The following is a 13186-nucleotide window of genomic DNA, read 5'->3' on the forward strand; positions in this document are numbered from 1 at the left end:
CCATCTCCACAAGGATACGCTGAAGCTCTTTCAGAGTGACCCTCAGGTTCCTGCTCACCTCCCTGGCCAAGGCCGTCTTTCCCGACCGCTCAGTTCGGCTGGGCGGCCAGGTCTAGAAAGATTTTTGGTGGTTCCAAACTTCTTCCATTTATGAATGATGGAGGCCACTGTGCTCTTTGGGATGTGTAAACCTGCAGCAATGTTTCTATACCCTTCTCCAGATCTGTGCCTTGATACAATCCTGTTTCTGAGGTCTGCAGGTAATTCCTTTGACCCCATGGCTTGGAGTTTGCTCTGATATGCACCGTCAACTGTGGAACCTTTTATAGGCAGGTGTTGGCAATCCCCAATCATGTCAAATCAATTGAATTGACCACCAGTGGACTCCAGTTAAACTGTAGAAACATCTCAAGCAGGATCAGTGAAAACAAAATGCACCTCAGCTTACTTTTGGGTGTCGTATCACAGGGTGTGCACACTTATGTACATATGATATTTTACATTTTGATTTTTAATAAATTAGCACAAATGTTTAATAGCTGCTTTCACTTTGTCATTGTGGGTGATTTTGTGTAGAATTGTATGACAAAAAATAGAATCAATCTGTATAGAATGAGTCTGTAACATAATAAAACGTGGAGAAGGTGAAAGGGGTGTGCAGACTTTCTGACTTGACTGTGTAAGTACACTCACAACACCTATTAAGATCAGGGGACATCATAGCAAACATCTACAATACCATAGCAACACTCTAGAAACACACTGGTAACAACAATAAAATACCATTATGTTTAACATTAAAATACCATTAAAATACCGGCCAGTGATAGCTCAGTGGTGAAGGTACTGGATTAGTAAACAGAAGGTTGCCGGTTCAAGCCCCGCCACCACCAAGTTGCCACTGTTGGGTCCCTGAGCAAGGCCCTTAACCCTCAATTGCTCATTGTGTAAGTCACTTTGGATAAAGGCGTCTGCTAAATGCTGAAAATGTAAATGTACCATCACGACCAACTAGCAGCACTGTACTGACTGACTGGACCACCCTTGCAACTACATAGAATACTATAGCAACCAGCTTATAATATCATTTCAACCATGTGGCATATTAAAACAACCACCTAGCAATGCCATAGCAACCACTTTGTTACACCCAGCAACTTCATGGGATATTATAGCAATGAGCTATCAGCACACATGCACCATGATGGCAAACCATCTCACAACACCGTGGCAACCAATAACCAGCAACCATGCAGAATCATCTCACCAAGTCATGAAGACTTGAAGAAAGCAGCAGAATTACAATACAAGATTTGTGAAGTGTTTCATGTATATTTCATGAAAAAGAGAATTTACATATTGTAAAACATTTCTTGACTGTTTTATAATAAATCTGCTGTACTGTCACTCTCAGTGCATGTACATGTACACTATTATTCTCAGATTGTAGCTGTTGTTTGATTATTGAAATATTTTCACACGTTCACTCATGTATTCACTCTGGTTCATCCACTGTATGTATGTGGAAGCTGGGAGGGAGTCGTATCAGTACAGTAACAGAACAGTTCTTTATTGATGGATTTTAACTTGTGGTTTCTGTTATTTAAATCAGTTACAGAATCCTTCTGTAATTCTGATCTTTTGCCTTCCTAAATTTGATGAGGCATGGGGGCTCAGATGATTATCATGTCAGTTCCTTTTAAGAGACAAGTCACATGCACCTTGTTGAGTGTTAATTTGCTTCAGGTGGGAGTGTTTCTATAGATTGGTTTGTCCCTCACAGACTTGCCAGCTCCTCTGTTTGGTAACCTACTTTCTCTGGTACCATGATGCTACACTGTAAAAAAGAAACATTTTTTTACAGGTTTTCCCAGTACATTTTTACAGTTTTTCCCTGTATTCATAAAAGACAGAATTTTTTTGTAAAATTACAAGAATAAACTGTATATTGAAAAGTGTCATGTGATTTACCATAAAAAACCTGTATAAATGAAATACATAAAAAATCTGTTTTTTAAAGTTTTTAGATGCCACTTTTAACAAAACTAACTGTAAAAATAAAGTAATCTTCATTGACAAAAATAGCAGAATCTTCTGTAATTTAAAAAAGTACAATTGCAAAAAAAATATGTGAGCAAAGAAAGAAATATTTTGTAATTTTGCATTTCTTAACCACTACTTTATATACATAAATTGGAAAAACAAAGGTATTGCCTACCTTATTAGACAGGCAACAATACAATTCAAACAGATTTTAACTTTTACTTTATTTATGCATTTGTATTAATTTAAAGATTGAATTGTTAAATAAGTGCATTTATACAAACTGTGTAAAACCATAGTCAAATTTAAAATGTTATTAACTGTGATTTATTCTCACATTTATAATATTTAAATCAAGCATAATTTACCCATCCCCACATTCCCCAATTCACAGAAAAATGTATTACAGTCCATCTGTGCAACATGTTGGGTGCACATTCCAACCAGAGCACCACAGATATAAAACGATGCTCTAACCTCCCAGTTACACACTTTTGAGTGCCTGTTGGTTTTGCATAAAGAATATATGCTGGTGTGACACCAATCAATTACATTTTAGATTTAAACATGACTGCATTGTGTTTATTAGTTCACTTAACTTAGTTGCTTTATTTCCCTGGAACTACTTAATGCAATAAGTTTATCAGGTGAAACCGGATATGACGCACCGGGTATTACGCAATACATCGTGAAGGCACATTGTGTTTCAATGGCGTCTCAGGTAATGTGAAGCTTTACAAAATCTTTTTCCATATGTCTAATTGCATGCTAGTCATGATGTTTATCTTATTATATTGTTTAATATAGCTCTTTAGTTGAATAATATTCAAGTTTTATTGCTGTACATGCTTTATTTGTTTAAAAATGCTAACGCTAACGGCGGACCTGCTTATAGTGATTTATTTATTAACATCTTTTCAGAGTTTCTGTGAATCATATTAAAGTCTTGAGGCAGATTTTAATAGATTGCTGTTGGCTGACTGTATATTAAGTCCGGTTGCGCTGTGTGTGATAACGTTGCACTGCCGTGGTGCTAGCTAGTGCTAAGCTAGTCAAGTTCAACAGCCAGTATTCTCAACTTGTGGCAGTAAGATTCTTCCCCGAAAGGTAAAAATGGCTTAAATTACTTAATGCAGAAGTATATTAGAAGAAAATAAAAAGATGTGTAATATTTGCGGTGCCAGTGCATTAAAAAACATGAGCACATAAGCTAGCTAGCTAAGATGTGAGCAGGCAGCTCGAGCCTGAGGGGAACTTCATGCTTTTCGTTTGGCGCTCACGTTCTGCACAAACTTAAAAACAAAATGATTCTGTAACGTTAGTATCATTACAAACCTGAGTTTTGTGACTGTTATCCTGGAAAGCACACACATGTGAACAGTATTGGATAATCAATGAATTTGTAATGTTAAAGTATTTACTATAGAAATAATATTTTAGTTATTTACAACAAAATAATTGATGTTTTGTATCTTCTGTTTACAGATGGTTGGAAATGTGTATTTGCAGTTGGACTGACCTTTTACTGGTAATTTTTTTTCTACATTTTATGCTAAATTGAAGAATATTGAGCTACTTTTGACTGAACTAACTGAAGTTAAGTTTAGATCAAGTGAAGAAGAAAAAATGTGGAAATTCTTATTATTTATTCTGTTTGGTTCTTTTACTTACTTTTTAGTTTTATGTATTTTATGTCTATTTTCTTTTTTAAGCTGGTATTTCTTTATAAATATTTGTCTTGCTGATTTTGATTTCCTTTAGTTTTCTTTAGTAATTTTTTATTTATATATAATTTTAATAGTATCCAATTTCATCTACAGTTTAGGATTCCTCCAATCACGCAATACCATCAGCGCTAGGAGGGTGAAGGTAAGCACAAGCTTCCTCTGAGTTGTTACAGCAACCACCCCATCTTTTCGGGCGAGTGTACGTCTGAGTTAAAATATAGGTTGAAGTGAGATGTCAGATATGTTAAGTCCTAAATGGAAATTTGTGTACTGTTAAGTTTAAGAAAGTGATTTTCCCCCTCTGTTCCATTGTAGGATGGTGATATGGCTGCAACTGAACGGGTGATTGAGGAGACTGTTCTGGGGATCTATGTGACTAGAGTTGAGGGAGCTGAAGCCATGGACCCCCCTGCCAATACTGGAGTGGTATTAGGTGGTGTGGTTCTAGAAGACTTGGGCAGTGTGTTCCTTGCCTTTGCAGTTCGGGCTGATTTATGCCTTATATATTTATAACCTTATGATTTAGAACTTGAGTTACCCTCCTACATTCAGATACACTTTTGATGTTCTCCACAAACTGTTTCTGGAACTAGATGCTAACAAACTGTCTCATAAAGCTCAATTACTAAATACCAAGCTGTTCAGTGAGATGTAGTCCATACTGAGTATTACACTTGTGATGTACTGTTTATCAACATTCCACTGTGGTTGCACTTTCTGAAAACTTTAATGTTGGCACTGACTTTTGTACATAATTCAGATTTATAAGTGTTTCATGCCCATGTTTTGTAGACATTTCACTTAACTGTGTGCTGCTTTGTTAAACATTTTCCATTGAAATGAATTCTGATTGCACTTATTGTATGCTGTATTGTGTTAGACATCTGATTCTTACACTGATCAGCCATAACATTAAAACCTCCTTGTTTCTACACTTACTGTTCATTTGTGTGAAAATTATTTGGGTCAAAATAGCTGAACTGTGGTGGATTTTGAAGCTGAAATTAACAAAAGCTATTTATATACTGCATTTATAAAGTTCTATATATGTTCTAAAGTTCTATATAACATGTAACAGCTGCAAAATATCACAGTAAGTATTATGCAGACAAATCTTAACCTACTTAAAATTTTTGTATTTTGTATATTTTTTTAAATGAAGAATAACAGTTTAAAAGTACAGTTAACTTGTGTTTTAGAGAAAGAAAATGCTTTTATTTTGACAGTTTATTAATGTATTTAGATAATAAAAAAAGACAATTTAACAGATATTTTTTGCAATACCTCTGACAGTTAATTTAAAATTGGGCTTTTCCTAAGTAAAATGACATGGTTTTTTTTTTTTTATATGCTAATATTTTGTGATAACAGTAGTAATTATCTGTACTTAAACTTTTCTTTATCATTTATAAAGATAATTATTCTGTTTTTTAGAGGTGTATGACACTCTTCTAACAATTAATATATGTTGAAAGGAGGAGATTTCATGAAATTATAGGACAATTTCCTGTAAAATTACAGTGATAGATGTTAATTATGGTAAATTACAGTTTATCTCTGTTTTAAATTTTACAGTTTTTTCCCGTTTTTTTACAGACATTCTCTGGCGCCCCTGCTGCCAGAAAAATACCGTTTTTTTACGCTTTTTTTTTTTTTTACAGTGTAGACTTGCTCTGGTTTGATGTTCTGCTGGTGTGGAATGCCAGGAAACTTTTATCTTTTATATCTCACCACAGCCGTTTTCTATAGAAATGTAATATGTAAAATAAATTAACAGGAGAAATCTGATGAGTTTTACATTAGTGTTTCAGTAACACCAGGACCACAGTACAAATGTCTTCTCTTATAATAGAAAACACGGAACATTCAAGTGGTGGAGAAAATAACTTCAGATCAGGGAGCAGCTTGATTTTGTAGTAAATAAATCACAATCACATTACAGCTGATCAGGTGATTTTATTATATAAATTAGAATAAACACTGCATACAACACATCCAACAAAAACTTGTCCTGTCAATGCACATGCAGTCATTTCAAAACAATAAAGAAAGAAGAAACATATCACATGGACAGGATTAAAGGTGCTCTTCCCTAAAATTTATTTGCACAATGTTTGGCATCAGTGACATCTGTCTCCAAACATCTGTGAGCATCTTGTTCCTGTCTGCTGGTAGTTTTATCCACTGAAGTTCTCTCACACTTTTGAATTTACTTTCGATTTCAGCTCTGAACATTTTCTAGTGGACTGAGATCAGGACTCGTCACTGCCAGTTTAAAACAGTCCATTTTCCTTCTAAAGCAGTTCGTGTTTTGGGTCAGTATCATGCTGTAGGACTGACACTTAGTTTTCTAGATCTTCCACCATGGATTACTGTAGGTAAGGTGAACTTTTCTTTATAGGCTCCATAAACAACACTGGTATTCATCGCCAAAGAGCTCTAATTTGGTTTCATCTATTTATAGATGATTTTTCCAAATAATTGTGGTTTGTCTTTGTACGTTCTGGCAAAGTTCAGACGCTCTTTTCTTATTCCTTCCTTTAAGCAGTGGGGTCCTATTGGACTTTCACCCACAGAGCACTGTTTTCTTTAGTGTAAGGCATATCATACATTATGAAACCATCCATCCAGATGTCGCCAGGTCAGCTTGAAGTCCTTTGGACGTTGTTGGAAGGTTCTCGACTGTAGCAGACCTCTTGATAACATTTCAAACTGTTGAAGATCTTGTACCCTGTAGACTACTTGTGTTAGTGATAATAGCATTTCTGGTTTGCTCAGACAGCTCACATCTCTTTACCATTGTGAACGAGGAACAGGGAATTAAATGAGCCTTTTTAAGCATCAAAGCCACCATTCATAGGCTAATTAAAGTCATGTGATCACTGACAAGGTGGGACAGGTGAGTGTAATTTCTAATGAATCACAGGTTAGTCTGATTTTGCTCTTTGCTTCAAGCTGATCAAATGATGCCGTTAATTGTTTCTTTGCATCAAATTTAATTTTGTCTTTTTTAATTCCTGCCAACTTATGAGTTTATAATACAAGCAGCTTCACTAAACACTTTATTTCAGGAGATATTTTACATGTTGTACTTAATATTCAGGAGTGTCAATAATGTTCACCACAACTGTACAGCATTTGTGTAACATTCACATACTGTATCAGTACTGCTATACTAATGTGTACATTTCTACCTGTTTTTCTTTTCCTTTGGATCACACACACATAAACACAAACACATTTTATAAACTAATTTTCCTGTATTTACTAAACTAAGCTAGACTAAAACCTGCTATTTGTGAACTGTGAGCTGTTTGTAAGTTTTAAATAGAATTTCAGTTTCCTGCATCATATCTGGAGTTTCTCTCTCACTGAAAACACTAACACATCTAACTGCTCTTTATCTTAGAGTCACTCACATCACTACACATGTACAATAACAGAGAGCAGTGAGGGGGCAATTACTTTATAACAGCACTGTATGTGTGTGAGTGAATTTCTGCCACCTGGTGGTTAAAATGTGTAAATGTGGTACAAACAGTGGGCGTGTCCTCATGACGTCACTCAGGTGAAACGAAACTTATTTTCTTTCAGCAGCTTAAAGTCTCCAGTCTGAAGCTTCTACAGCCTTCAAGCAGCTACAATCACTGCAGGTAAATAATAAAGGGGGTAAAAAGGTAAAAAGTCCAGCAGGGGTGGTAAAGTAGAGCAGTGCTATAACCAAGTTTTGGGGAAGTTCCACAGTTTGTTTTCTTTATGTTGGTAGAATGAGGAAACACAGCGTATAGAAACGATCTGCGGTCGTGTCTCATATGTAACTCGATTTAACACCAAGTGCACTAGAATTACAGGGAATTGTTTTTATATAGTGCACATTGTAAGGGAAGTGGACACAATTTGGGACAGCGCAGTATTTTGACTGGAAATGTACATACAAATGAAAAACAGCAAGACTTTACTGTAAATAAAACATCTTATAACAAATGTGACACAGTCAATTTGATGATAAAATGTTGATATCAGGATTTTTATGATCAGTGGTTTATAAGCACTTGTAATACAGAAGCTCAGTTTAGAACAGTACAGTCTGATAAATTCTTTAAAGTTTTATATTCACTGGCGTTTTTCTACCACCAAGTGAAACGTAAATAATAAGTTAAACAGGGGTTTTTTTTGTCGTCAGAACTTTTTTTTTTTTTTTTTGCTCAAAATGTGTGATTCTTTTTTCTCCATGCTGTACAATAAATACACTAGTTAATATTTACCACGTACAGACCAAAGGTCGTCTAGTAGAGTTACACCTTATCAATATTTACATGAACTTTAATACATGTTATCTATTTCAGTGGTTCTCAACTAGCAGGCCGCGCCCTTCCTAGTGTGACCTCTGTGAACCCAGAAGGGGGTCCTTTTGCATTTTATTGAGAAGAATATTAATAATCACACGTGATGGGATGGGAAAATCAATAGGCTATTAACATAAGTCAGATCTCTTGTCATGTTATATAAATACGTTATAAACTACCTATAGTCCATGTTGGGTCTTTAAAATTGGACGTATATTTGATTCATCCAGCTCAAATGTGCAAAAGTCATCAGATGGATCCTACAAATTATTCCGGTTCAGTTGTTGATGCAGATCCTTCAGAAGTACCAGGTACACAAGTTCTTTAAGCACTAGCAGTAAACCAAATATATCAACCATAATAAGAAAATACTAAGATTTATACCTTCATTATGGATCCATTGAATTTCCAATGAGCAAGAACAATACCTTTGATCATCCTTGCTGAATGAAAAGGAATAATGTTATAACCTGTGTCAAATTGTTTTTAAACACAGGGTGGTCAAGAGAAAAAATGTTGAGAACCAATAATCTATACAGTACAAGGGAGAGAAACCAGAAGCATCATTTTTGCCAAACACTCACCTTCTGGTTATCACTTTGCATACAGATCCGTTCATTTTTTTGCCCAACCATTTTACATTCTACTTAGTGGCACTATTCAATCATCTGAAGGGCAGTTTTCTCCCTGCTCCAAGAGAGTAGTGTCAACACTGCTGACTTTTCATAAACAAGTTTCTTGAGGTCATCTTTATGTTGTCTCCCAATCTTCTCTATCAGGCATGGCTTCATCCAACAGTTTCCTGTCTGAAGATCAGCTCCAGTGCTCCATCTGTCTGGATGTGTTCACTGATCCAGTCTGTACCTCATGTGGACACAACTTCTGCATGATCTGTATCAAAGAGTGCTGGTACACCAGTTCACACTGCCAGTGTCCAGTATGTAAGATGGATTTTCCCAAAAGACCTGAACTACATGTTAACACCTTCATCTCTGGACTGGCTGCTCAATTCAGAAAGCCAGTTCAGGTGAAATCAAGCGGCACTGCAGGAGAACCTACCAAATCTCAGGTGTTCTGTGATTTCTGCAGTGAGAAGAAACATGAAGCTCTGAAGTCCTGCCTGATCTGTATGGCCTCTTACTGTAAGACTCACCTGGAACCTCATGAGAAAATTTCTTCATTCAAAAAACACAAACTAATAGATCCTGTGGAGAACCTGGAGGATTACATCTGTCAGAAACATGAGAGACCTCTGGAGATTTTCTGTAGAGACGACCAGACGTGTGTTTGTCAGTTCTGCACTGAAGGAGACCACAAGAACCACAACACAGTTCCTATAGAGGAGGAGAGTGCAGAGAAGAAGGTGAGAGATCTTATAGATTGAGCTCCAGAATTATTTGCACCTCTGGTAAAGAGGATTTTAAAAGCTTCTGAAAATGTCTGTGATTGATTAATTTGGTCTCAATCTAAAACCATTAAAACTAAAATTTTTATTAACAGTGTTTATATTTCATTTGTATTTTTCCCTCCACCTGAGTGTTAAAGTCCTTTTAGATGGTCCTCCTATACTTACTGTTTTGCTGGGGTATAAATATGGAATAACACAGAGGTAAACTTTCCAATATACTAATGAGGTAAATGAGGTATTTTTTCTAACTCTTTAATCCAATAAATCATTTTATATGAAAGTGAGAGCAGTTTAGAAGTATAATTATATTAGTACCACTTCTGCAGAATTCCAATCATTTCTGTAAACACAGCTTGTATATTTTACAGACTCAGCTGGGAGCAACACAAGCAGAAGTTAAGCAGATGATCCAGGACCGACTGAAGAAGATGAAAGAAATCAAACATTCTGTAGAACTTAATAAAGTATGTAAAGCCTTTCTCTACTCTGCTATTTCTAATTACACTACATAATTGACGATGTTTCTCCTGGTAGAAAAACACAGAGAAGGAGAAAGCTGACAGCATGGAGATCTTCAGAGCTCTGATACGCAGCATTGAGAGAAACCAGGCTGAGATGCTGAAGGTGATGGAAGAGAAGCAGAGAGCAGCAGAGCGTCAGGCTGAAGAGTTCATTAAAGATCTGGAGCAGGAAATCACTGAGCTAAAGAGGAGAAACACTGAGTTGGAGCAGATCTCCAACACTGAGAATCATCTCCATTACCTACAGGTCAGAGTCCCTCTGTTTCTCCATAGTAATGCAGCACATGACAGGACAGCACTGGTCATGCTGAGGGATTTCTCCTCTCTCCTGCTGCACTGTAGATTTACTCGTCCCTGTGCAGACCTCCACCCACCAACAACTGGACTGATATCAGTATTCAGTCTTTGGATGTTGGAACTCTGAGGAGAGCTCTGTCTCAGCTTCAGGAATGTGTTGATAAAGAAATGAAAAAAGTCGTCAGAATGGGTGAGTGATTATTATTTATAAAACCTTTGTTTGAGCTGAGGAATCGTTTGTAACTTAATCACTCACTCACATTTATCATGTATTATTTTCTCCACAAGGGGGAGCTGCTGACACTGTAAAGCTTTTTACTCTCCTTCACTTCAACAGCAGAGTGTGTCATTTTTAGAAAAGCTAGTCTGGTGAAAAACACATTTAGTATGTTTGGTGTATTTAGATATTTCCTTCCTACTATTGAAGCTCCTTTAAATGTTGGTCACCACACTGTGTGTTGGTTCATGTTCATGTTCCAGCTTCATATTGTGCTTTATAATCATCACTTTAAAATAATCCAGTTTCTAACAGAAATGATTTCTAGCAGTAAATTATTTTGTTCTTTATTTTATTCCAACCAGAACTGAAGAGAATTCAACAATATGCAGGTTTGTGAGCTCTCACTCATCACATGATGAAATCTAGATTTCTTCATTAATACACACTGTGTAACATAAAATGGGTGTAAATTGTGTCTCTTTCTCTCAGTGGACGTGATTCTGGATCCTGATACAGCAAATTCTTACCTGATCCTGTCTGATGATGGAAAACAAGTTACATGTGGAGACACAGAACAGAATCTTTCTGATAATCCAGAGAGATTTGATTACTGTCCCTGTGTGCTGGGAAAGGAGGGATTCTCCTCAGGGAGATTTTACTATGAGGTTCAGGTTAAAGGGAAGACTAACTGGTATTTAGGAGTGACCAGAGAGTCCAGTAACAGGAAGGGTGATTTTACAGAAAGTCCTGAAGATGGGTATTGGTCTTTGTGTCTGGAAAATGAGACTGAATATGAGGCTCTGGATTCTCCCTCTGCCCCCCTGTCATTGAAACAGGCTCCTCAGAAGGTGGGGGTGTTTGTGGATTATGAGGAGGGTTTGGTCTCCTTCTATGATGTTGAGAATGAGTCTCATATCTACTCTTTCACTGGTCAGTCTTTCACTGAGAAGCTCTATCCATACTTCTGTCCCTGTGACAATGATGATGGTAAAAAATTCAGCACCACTGATCATCTGCCCTGTTAGTCAAGTTCAATCCTAATAAGTGAATGCAATGCAATGTGCAACACCACTGTCTGATTTATATTCTTCTTCTTTCTCTTATTTGTATTTTATTTTTAATTTTTTTTTAAATTAATTAATTAAAATTAATTATTTCCAAATAGGAGAAACCTACCAACTAACTGGATCAGTTTAGTAATCACCTAAAATACAATGGCAACCAGCTAATAACAGTATTTCAACCATGTGGCATATTAAAACAATATAGTAACCAATTAGTAACCTGATTGAAGCTGCCTTGAATATTGTGGCCATGACTTTGCAACACAATAGCAATCTTAAGGGAACAACCAGCAACTCCCTCCAACCATATAGATTACCATAGCAACCATCTAGCAACACACTAGTAATTACCAGATATGCCATAGAACAACCTAGAATGCCCTTGTAACCAGTTGAAATATGTTAGTCTGTATCAAGAAACACTGGCATCCTTTTTGACATGACTGGACGTGTGTTGTAGGGGGAGTGTGATGGTTCACGGCTCTCCTTGACCAGAGATATTGTAGGCTGAAGCAGAGTTACAGTTGGAAATTGGAAATGAAAAGACTGGAAGAGATGATGGAGGGGGGTATATGGAAAAATATGCTAGTATTACATGTTTTATTTTTTTTATATTTTTTATGCATTCAGTGATGTTTTTGCACTGACAAGTCTAAATATAAAAAGTATTACTTGCCAACCATTTGATCAGTATTATGTTTTATTGCATGGCTTGTGTAATGCACGTCTGTCTGTGTATATTTTTATTAAAAATTTACATATTGTAAAACATTTCCTAATTGCTGGTTTATTTTAAATCTTCTGTACTACATCAACATGGACCTTATTAATCTGATCATTCTCAGATTGTAGGTGTTGCCCAAATATACGTAAACGTATTCACTCCAATAATGTTCACCACATCTGTACAGCATTTGTGTAAAATGTACATGCTGTATCAGTACTGCTATACTAATGTGTACATTCAACATTCGTTGAACTCAAACATTTTCAGTCTCACCCATCTGAAGTTGTTTGTGGTGTCCCACAGGCCTCTGTTCTAGGACCTCTCTTATTTATAATTTACCTTCTACCTGTTGGTCAGGAAACATAAAATCCAATTCCACTGTTATGCTGATGACACCCAACTATACTTATCCACTAAACCTAATGCCTTCCTCCCACCTTCTACCCTATCTGACTGCTTAGACGAAACTAAAAACTGGTTCTCTAAAAACTTCCTGAAGGTTAATACAGATAAAACCCAAATTCTCCTTGTAGGAACTAAGACCACTCTCGCCAAAACCAAATCGTTTACTTTGAACTTTGAAAACTCCGTCATTTCGCCTTCTTCCCAGGTTAAAAGCCTGGGTGTTGTTCTTGACAGTCATCTTTCTTTCAAAGCACACATCAATAACATTACACGATCTGCCTACTTCCACTTAAGGAATATCAACCGCCTACGCCCGTTCCTCAGTCAAACAAGTACTGCCATTCTCGTCCATGCGCTGGTAACATCCCGAATTGACTACTGTAATTCAATCCTATTCGGCTTACCTCATAAATCATTACAAAAACTCC

General features: G+C 36.5%; 1 long non-coding RNA gene and 1 pseudogene across 2 annotated transcripts; both read left to right on the forward strand.

The window, feature by feature from the left end:
* The first annotated feature begins 2334 nt into the window (after positions 1 to 2334).
* LOC134311781 (uncharacterized) lies at positions 2335 to 4704 on the forward strand. Of its 2 annotated transcripts, XR_010011481.1 has the most exons (4): positions 2335 to 3150; positions 3529 to 3571; positions 3864 to 3912; positions 4086 to 4704. It is a non-coding gene; the product is annotated as an uncharacterized LOC134311781 (long non-coding RNA). The 2 variants fall into 2 exon arrangements; XR_010011480.1 differs by having other exon boundaries at positions 2335 to 3571.
* Positions 4705 to 7343: 2639 nt separating this feature from the next.
* On the forward strand, positions 7344 to 12397 carry LOC134312528 (E3 ubiquitin-protein ligase TRIM21-like; annotated as a pseudogene).
* The last annotated feature ends 789 nt before the right edge of the window (positions 12398 to 13186 follow it).

This window comes from Trichomycterus rosablanca, chromosome 4 (genome assembly GCF_030014385.1).
Source record: "Trichomycterus rosablanca isolate fTriRos1 chromosome 4, fTriRos1.hap1, whole genome shotgun sequence".
NCBI lineage: Eukaryota > Metazoa > Chordata > Actinopteri > Siluriformes > Trichomycteridae > Trichomycterus > Trichomycterus rosablanca.